General features: G+C 40.8%; 1 non-coding gene across 1 annotated transcript; it reads left to right on the top strand.

The window, feature by feature from the left end:
- Positions 1-1,352: 1,352 nt before the first annotated feature.
- On the top strand, positions 1,353-1,459 carry LOC111536544. The gene has a single exon (XR_002729769.1). It is a non-coding gene; the product is annotated as a U6 spliceosomal RNA (small nuclear RNA).
- The last annotated feature ends 7,378 nt before the right edge of the window (positions 1,460-8,837 follow it).

Here is an 8,837-nt window from a genome sequence, read left to right as displayed (position 1 = left end):
ATGTACCCAATAGTCTGAGAGCATCTAGTTTGGTTTGCTGTTAAGGGGTGGATTCAGCACATACAGCAGGTAGCTGCTGCATCTTGGATGATTCCAAAGACTTCTTTTACTTTATGAAATCTTTGGTCCTTGGTACTGACTCTTATGGTAAAGAGGAGAGTCAGGAAGCTTCTAGGAAGGAGGTAGGAGATTCCATTCAGAATGCTCTGCTGACCATTAGTGGTCAGAACAAATTGAAAATGATCATAGGATGCTAGAGGTAATCTAGGAGGGCAGTTTGTGTCCCTTAGTGCAAAATTCATGTGTTTTAATGAAGAGTAGTGTCATCTCTGGTCTCTGTTGCTGTCTCTCTTTTCTTGTCAAGTTAGAGTCTCTAGACATCTATTTGTTGTGTAGGATTTTATTTTCTAAATGGTTTGGAAATTTAATTGATTTCCAGATTAAATGGATAGCACTTCTTTTAGTCTTCTCTGGATGAAACTTGAAAGGTTAATAAAAAGTACATGGAAATTGTTTGAGCTCAGTGATTTCAGTGACTCAGTTAAGTATGAAATTCTGAAAGGACTAAATATTTTATATATATACACACATATATATAATATTTGTGTGTGTGTGTATATATATGTGTGTGTGTGTTCATATATATATATATATATATATATATAGAGAGAGAGAGAGAGAGAGTGCAAGAGAGAGGAGAGAGAGAAAGAGAGTTCTCACTCTGTTGCCCAGGCTGGAGTGTGGTGGTGCCATCATGGCTCACTGCAGCCTCGACCTCCCGGGCTCAAGCCATCTTCCCACCTCAGCCTCCCAGGAAGCTGGGCCTACAGGAATGCACCACCATGTTTGGCTAATTTTATTATTGTTTGTAGAGACATGGTTTTGCCATGTTGCCCAGGCTAGTCTTGAACTCCTGGGTTCAGGCAATCCGCCCGCTTAGCCTCCCAAAGTGTTGGAATTGCAGGCATGAGCTCCCATGCCCAGCTGGACTAAATATTTAACAAACTTAGGCTGAATATCAAAAACATATTTCAGTCTTTACATTTCTATCTTGGATAGGAGTAACAAAGAAGTTACAGGTAAATAAAAGATCAATTAGAAGTTGTGAGTAAATAGTTTCAACTCACCAATGAAATGCTGCTACTAATAAGTATAAAATATTTCTTTTACAGACACATCCTTATTTCAGAAATTTACAGTTGTACTATACAGAATATTTCATAATTTTCCCCTTTTAATATAAAATAAATTATTTTAAAAGTTAATCAGCATTATAAAAATAAGCTGTGGCTCAAAACATATCTTTAATCTTTGAAAAAATATGCTCTGACTCCAGTCAAGAATATAGAGTGGTGTTCACTTTGGCAGCACATATACTAAAATTGGAATGATGCAGAGAATATTAGCATGACTCCTGTGCAGGAATGACATGCAAATTTGTGAAGCATTCCATACTATATTTAAAAAAAAAAAAGAATATAGAATGTATCATTCATTCACATTTCTATCATTCTTCAAAGAGCCACAAAGTTAGGAGGACCAGTGACTTAAACATTTTAGTATTAAATATCCCTTCCATGAAGAAATCCTTCCCCTGTGTAACCAAAACCACTCAAAAAAATTATCCCAACTTCTTTAAATTATGTTAGTATGTTTTACTTACTTCCATCCTTTCACTACCTCAGTAGATAAAGACAGGAATAAAGGAAGGAACTTTTTCTTAAATAAACACAATGATGTCATAAAAGGCCTTACCATTGTTTCTGTTCTAAAAGAAAACAGGCATAAAATTCTAACCTCATAAAACAAATCATGCATGAACACTAAAGGTCATTCTTTCCATCACTGCTTATTTCTCATTATTCAAAACGGTAATTTTTTCAGTTACACAATCACTGTAATTGCCTAAGAAAAAGGGCATTTACCTATCAAAATATGCATAGGATCATACAATCTTCCCTCTCTGTCACTCATATATGGTACCAGATTTAGCAAATAAAGATACAGAGCACCAGCTCAATTTGAATTTCAAGTAAAAAACAATTTTTTAGTGTACATCTCATGCAATATTTGGAACTCTGTAGTTTATCTGGCAATCCTATCAGCTAACAGATTTTCTTCCTTCTTTTATTGAAGTGTCTTTCACTTCCATAACCACTCCTCTAATCCCAGCATTCACACAGCTTCGTCCTTACATCAGGCCTTATTCATTTCATGCATGTCCCACAATAACTTTCAGATTGTTTTCCTGTCTCCAGTCTCTTTCCTCTGCATGTCCCTGCCAGAATAGTTTTTTCTCATGCCACTTCGCAGATTAAAACTCTACCAGTTCTTTAAGAAACAGATAATTCCTGTTATTTAAACTATTCAAGAACACAAATTTATAATGCTTCCAGATTCCTTTTTATAAAGCTAGCAATAACTAAAGAAGAAGTTATAAATATGGTTTCCCAGTAAATCTTCCAAAATTGGACACTTGGCCTCCTTAGAAATAACAATGTAAACATCTCAAATAAAAATATTAGCAAATAGTATCCAACGTTACATTAAAAATAATACTTCTTGTTTGGTTTATTTCAGTAATATAAACGAGGTGATATTAAGAAATCTATTGCTATAATTATTTAAAAAATAGTTAAAGGAAGAGAACTGTGTGATCATCTTTATAAATGCAGAAAAGGAATGTGTCAATGTTTATCACTGAATCTGGCTTTTTAAAAGCCTTTATAAAATTGATAAATATATCTCAAGTCCAAAGCTAGAATCATTTACAGGGACATACTATAGAAGCATTTTCAGCAAATCAGGAACAATGTAATAATGCTATTGCCACTATATTTTAAAGTAGTTCTGGAAGTACTAGTCAGATGCAATTAAACATGAGAAAGAAAGCACTAGACACAGCAAACGAGTTCAGTAAGTGCCCAGCTATAGGATTAATATAGAAAAATCAATAGCTTTCCTGTGACTAAAAACCAGCTAAAAGAGCAAGGAGGTTTTTCTTTATTACTGCATTTCCTAAGGAGCTCACCGCTAAGTCTCTGTTGTCCAAATATGTGAAAAGCAATCATTTTCTTGAGGATTAAGAAACAATAATGTATCCTGATGTGATGAACTGACATCCACCTGAAGCTTGATAAAAATTATTTCCTTCCTTTTGGAAGCTCTGACTTCACCTTCCACTCTCCTAAACTGGAGTTCAAATCTCAGCTAAGGCCCCAGTATGATCTGCAGTAGGTCTCTGATGGAGCAGAAGCCTTTCTTGATGCCTGTGGATGAATGAACTAGTAAGGGCATGGCTGGTGTTGGGACTCAGATCTGCACGTCCTTAACAACTCACTGACAGCAATCCCTGAAAGCGAAGTGGCTGTCTCCAAGCCCAGACCAGAAACAGTGAAAGGATCAGCTCAGAACAGTGATCTCAATACTCTAGTTCCTGATTCTGGTTGGTGGTCTTTAAATGTTTATCATCTTAACTCTTACTCCTCTTGTGACTTCCCTTCTTATATTGTTCCACCCCCCAACACACATACACACTAATCAAGTTATAGATGGCTGAAGGCTGGTCTCCAGCTGGTCTCCACTCTTCTTAGCCATATGTCCTGGAAGTTTCCAGTTAAAGAGAAACCGAGACTGTTTATACAGAGGTTTTTCTACTATATAAAAAGGTGCTTAGATTATGACTAACTAATGTGGAATTAATTTCTTTTCTTTTTCTTTATACTTAGTTGCACCTACTAAACTGCCTTGGTATCCTATTGCCTTGTCACTGGGTTGAGTAACTGAGGCTATTCTCTAAGAAAATGGGAACCAGAATAGATCTAAATATTCAAGTTCAAAGTTGCAGGTAAAAAGAAAAGCAAAAGCAAGCCCAGGAGCGTATCAGTGAGCTTTCTTTGAAGCAGGAGGGAAGGATAGGAGAGCTGAAGACGGAGAACCAAACCCAGTGCTCCTGGATGGAGAGGAAGCTGTTAAGGACATGGCTGGACTCTGCTATCCAAGACTGAGAACCAGGAAACCTCATGAAGTTTGTGAAGATTTTCAGCATCCTCATGGGATAGGACTAGCAGAGGACATGGCACGCAGACAAAACCCAAGGCATTTGTACAATTGTCCCTCCGTATCTGTGGAGAATTAATTCCAGGGCACCGTCACCCTATTCCTCCATTCTCACCTCTGTGGATACCAAAATCCATGGATGCTCAGGTCTCCAATATAAAATGGTGTACAAAAAGACAAATGCCGAATGTTCTCACTTATAAGTGGGAACTAAATAATGTGTGCACACGGACATAGAATGTGATAATAGACAATGGAAACTCAGAAAGATGGGAAGTTGAGGGAGGTAGATGACGAGAAATTACTTAATGGGTACAGTGTATGTTATTCTTCTAATGGGTACACTAAAAACCAAGACCTCACTATTATGGAATATAGCTATGTGACAAAACTACATTCATACTCCATAAATATATACAAATAAAAAAATTTAGTAAAAAAGTAAAATGGTGTGGCATTTGCATATAACCTAGGCACATCCTCTGATGTTGTTTAAATTATCTTTAGACTCTTTGTAATGCCTAATACAATGCAAATGCTATGTAAATAGTTGCTATATTGTATTGGTTTTTAATCTGTGTTATTTTTATTATTGTATTGTTATTTTTTATTGTTTTTTTCCTGAATATTTTCAATCTTCAGTTGATTGAATCCATAGACACAGAACTGGTGGATTTGGAGGGCTGACTGTGTTCTCTTTTTCTTGAATCTCTGTCCTTATCCCTTTCCTCCCCAGTTCGCTACCTTGGGTTCAGTCCTAATTTAGAGCCCTAGTGGGACTGGCTGCCAGCTGGGATCATGGTCCTATTTTCTTATGTACAGGGTGACTCTGTTTCAAATACTTGCTGAAACTATGCAGAGATGTCCCGATTGTTCTTTATGTACAGACACACAGACAGTAAAAGACACTGCAGATTGCTATTGGCTCCAATGTTATTCATGACGCAGGGCCCTGGTTTTCCAGTTTACTACTGTGTGATTTTGCTCTTAGGGGATTCCATGACACCTGTTTCTATCTACATTTTTCTTCTGTCACAAATCAACGTACAGTCAGCAATTATAACAGTATGAAGGGATGGGGAAAAAAGAATGGGAAAGGCTGAGGTAGCTCATCCCTGAAGATATAACTAGACAGATAGGGTGGAACAAGATGGCCAAATAGAAGGCTCCACCAATCATCCTTTCTACAAGGATACCAATTTTAAAACTATCTACACAAAAAAGCCCTTTCATAATAACCAAATCATGTGAGCACTCACAATGCCTGGTTTTTACTTTACATAGCTGAAAGAGGCACAGAAAAGGGTAAGAAAGATAGTTTTGAATTATGGACACCACACTTCCCTCATCCCATGGCAGCAGCTGTGTGGCACAGAGAGAGAATCTGTGCACTTGGGAGAGGGAGAGCACAGGAATTGTGACATATTGTGTTGAACTCAGTGCTACAATGTCACAGCAGAAAGTAAAACCAGGCTGAACCCAGCTGATGCCCACCTATGAGGGAGCATTTAAACCAGCCCTAGCCAGAGGAGAATTGCCCTTCCCAGTGGTTGGAACTCCAGTTCTGGCAAGTCCTGTCACTGCAGGCTAAAGTGCTTTGGGGCCCTAAATGAAGTTGAGAGGCAGTCTATGCCACAAGTACTGCTATTCCTAGCCAAGTCATAGTGCTGAACAGGGTTCAGAGCCAGAAGACTTGGGGGACATGTGACCTACTGAGACATCAGCCTGGGCAGCTAAGGGAGTGCTTGTGCCACCCCTTCCTCAACCCCAGGCTGCACAGCTCACGACTCCAAAAAGACCCCTACATTCCACTTTAGGAGAGGAGAGGAAAGAGCAAAGAGGACTTAGTCCTGCATCTTGGATATCATCTCAGCCACAGCAGGATAGGGTACCAGGCAGAGTCCTGAGGCCCTAGCTCCCAGATGACATTTTTAGACATACCATGGGCCAGAAGGGAACCTGCTTCCTTGAAGGGAAGGACCTTGTTCTGGCAGGACCTATCACTTGCTGTTTGAAGAGCCATTAGGCTCTGAATAACCAGCAGCAATACCCTGGTAGTTCGCCATGGGCCTTGGGTGAATCTCTGAGACTTCTTGACTTCAAGTGAGACTCAGCACACTACCAGCTGTGCTGGCTATGGAGAAAGACACCTTCTTCTTGAGAAAAATGGAGGAAAAAGTAAAGGAGACTTTCCCTTGCACCTTAGGTACATGCTCGGCCACAGCGGGGTGGAGCACCAAGCATGTGCTTGGGGTCCCCAGTTCAAGGCCTTGGCTCTTTGACACCATTTCTGGACCTGCCCTGGGCCAAAGGGGAGCCCACTTCCCTGAAGGGTGAGCCCCAGGCCAGTTAGCATTCGCTACAAGCTGAGTGAAGAGCCCTTGGGCCTTAAGGGAACATTGACAGTAGCCTGGCAGTACCCACCATGGGCCTATGGTGGAGATGGCCATGGCGTGATACTCTTCTGCATGTGGAAAGGGGAGGGAAGAGGGAGAAGAACAGTGTCTCATGGTTTGAGTGCTAGCTCAGCTGCAGTACAGTAGAACACCAGGTAGATCTCTAAGGTTTTTGACTTTAGTTCCTATTCTTGGATGGTACCTCTCGATCTGCCCAGGACCTGGGATAAATTGACACCCTGAAGGGAGGGACACAATTCTGCTCCACCACCTGCTGATTATATAGCCTCAAGGCCTTGAGTGAACATAGACAGTAGCCAGGTAATGGTTACAGTGGGCCTTGGACAAGACCCAGTGCTGCACTGGATTTAGGTCTTACCCAGCACAATCCCAGTGATGGTGGCCACAAAGGTGCTCATGTCACTTCACCCCCAGCTCCAGGCAGCTCAGAATAGAGAGAAAGAGAGACTCCATTTGTTTGGGAGAAAGTAAGGGAAGAGAACACGAGTCTCTGCCTGGACATTGGGAGAATTCTTCTAGATCTTATCCAAAACCATCAAGGCGGTACCTCTATGAGTCTGCATGAACCACAGTGTTCCTAGGATTGGGGTGCCTCTTAATGCAAATGTGGCTTAGATCACAACACCCAAGTCATCTCAAATTCCTAGAAAACCTTACCAAGAAGGATGGGTACAAACAAGCCCAGACTGCAAAGACTACAATAAACACCTAACTCTTCAATGCTCAAACATAAATATCTACAAACATTAAGGCCATACAGGAAAACAGGACTGTACCAAATGAACTAAATAAGGCACCAGGGACCAATCCTGGAGAAACAGAGATATGTGACCATTCAGACAGAGAATTCAAAACAGCTGTTTTGAGGAAACTCAATAAAATTCAAGATAACACAGAAGGAATTCAGAATTCTATCAGATCAACTTAACAAACAGATTGAAATCATTAAAAAGCATTAAGCAGGAATTCTAGGGTTGAAAACTGCAACTGACATACTGATATAGGTTGGATATTTGTCACTACCCAAATCTCATGCTGAATTGTAATCCCTTGTATTGGAGGTGGGATCTGGTGGGAGGTGTTTAGATCATGGGGATGAATCCCTCATGAATGTCTTGGGACATCCCCTTGGTGATAAGTGAGCTCTCCTTCTGAGTTCACACAAGGTCTGTTGGTTTAAAAGTGTGTGGCACCTCCTAGCCCAGGCTCTCTCTCTTTCTCTCGCCCCTGCTTTCACCATGTGAAGTGCTTGCTCCCATTTTACCTTCTGCCATGATTGTAAGCTTGCTTCCTGAGGTCTCTGCAGAAGCATATGCCAGTACCATGATTCCTGTAAAGCCTGGAGAACCGTGAACCAATTAATTTTCTTTTCTTTATAAATTCCCCAGACTCAGGTATTTCTTTATAGCAATGCAAGAATAACATAATATGCATCCTAGAGAATGCATCCGAGTATTTTAATAGCAGAATTGATCAAGTAAAAGAAAGAATTAGTGAGCTTGAAGATAAGCTATTTGAAAATAAACAGAGGAGGCCGGGCGCGGTGGCTCAAGCCTGTAATCCCAGCACTTTCGGAGGCTGAGACGGGTGGATCACGAGGTCAGGAGATCGAGACCATCCTGACTAACATGGTGAAACCCCGTCTCTACTGAAAACTACAAAAAACTAGCCGGGCGAGGTGGTGGCGCCTGTAGTCCCAGCTACCCGTGAGGCTGAGGCAGGAGAATGGTGTGAACCCGGGAGGCGGAGCTTGCAGTGAGCTGAGATCAGGCCACAGCACTCCAGCCTGAGTGACAGAGCGAGACTCCATCTCAAATAAATAAATAAATAAATAAACAGAGGAGATGAAAGAAAAAAGAATAAAAACAATGAAGCATGCCTACAGGATCTGGAAAATAGTCTCAAAAGGGCAAATCTAAGAGTGGGTTGCCTTAAAGAGGAAGTAGAGAAAGAGGAGTAGGAAGTTTATTCAAAAGGCTAATAACAAAGAATTTCCCAAACCTGGAGAAAGATATCAATATCCAAGTATAACTAGGTTATAGAGCACAAAGCAGATTTAGCTCAAAGAAGACTACCTCATGGCATTAAATAATCAAATTCCCAAAGGTCAAGAATAAAGAAAATATCCTAAAAACAGCAAGAGAAAATAAACAACAGGCTGGGCATGGTGACTCACACCTGTAATCCCAGCACGTTGGGAGGCCAACGTGGGCAGATCACCTGAGGTTAAGAGTTTGAGACCAGCCTGGCCAACGTGTTGAAACTCTGTCTCTACTAAAAATACAAAAATTAGCCAGGCGTGGTGGCGGGTGCCTGTAATCCCAGCTACTTGGGAGGCTGAGGCAGAAGAATTGCTTGAGC

The sequence above is a fragment of the Piliocolobus tephrosceles genome, chromosome 12 (genome assembly GCF_002776525.5).
Source record: "Piliocolobus tephrosceles isolate RC106 chromosome 12, ASM277652v3, whole genome shotgun sequence".
Taxonomy (NCBI): Eukaryota; Metazoa; Chordata; class Mammalia; order Primates; family Cercopithecidae; genus Piliocolobus; species Piliocolobus tephrosceles.
This window is presented reverse-complemented; position numbering and strand designations above follow the sequence as displayed.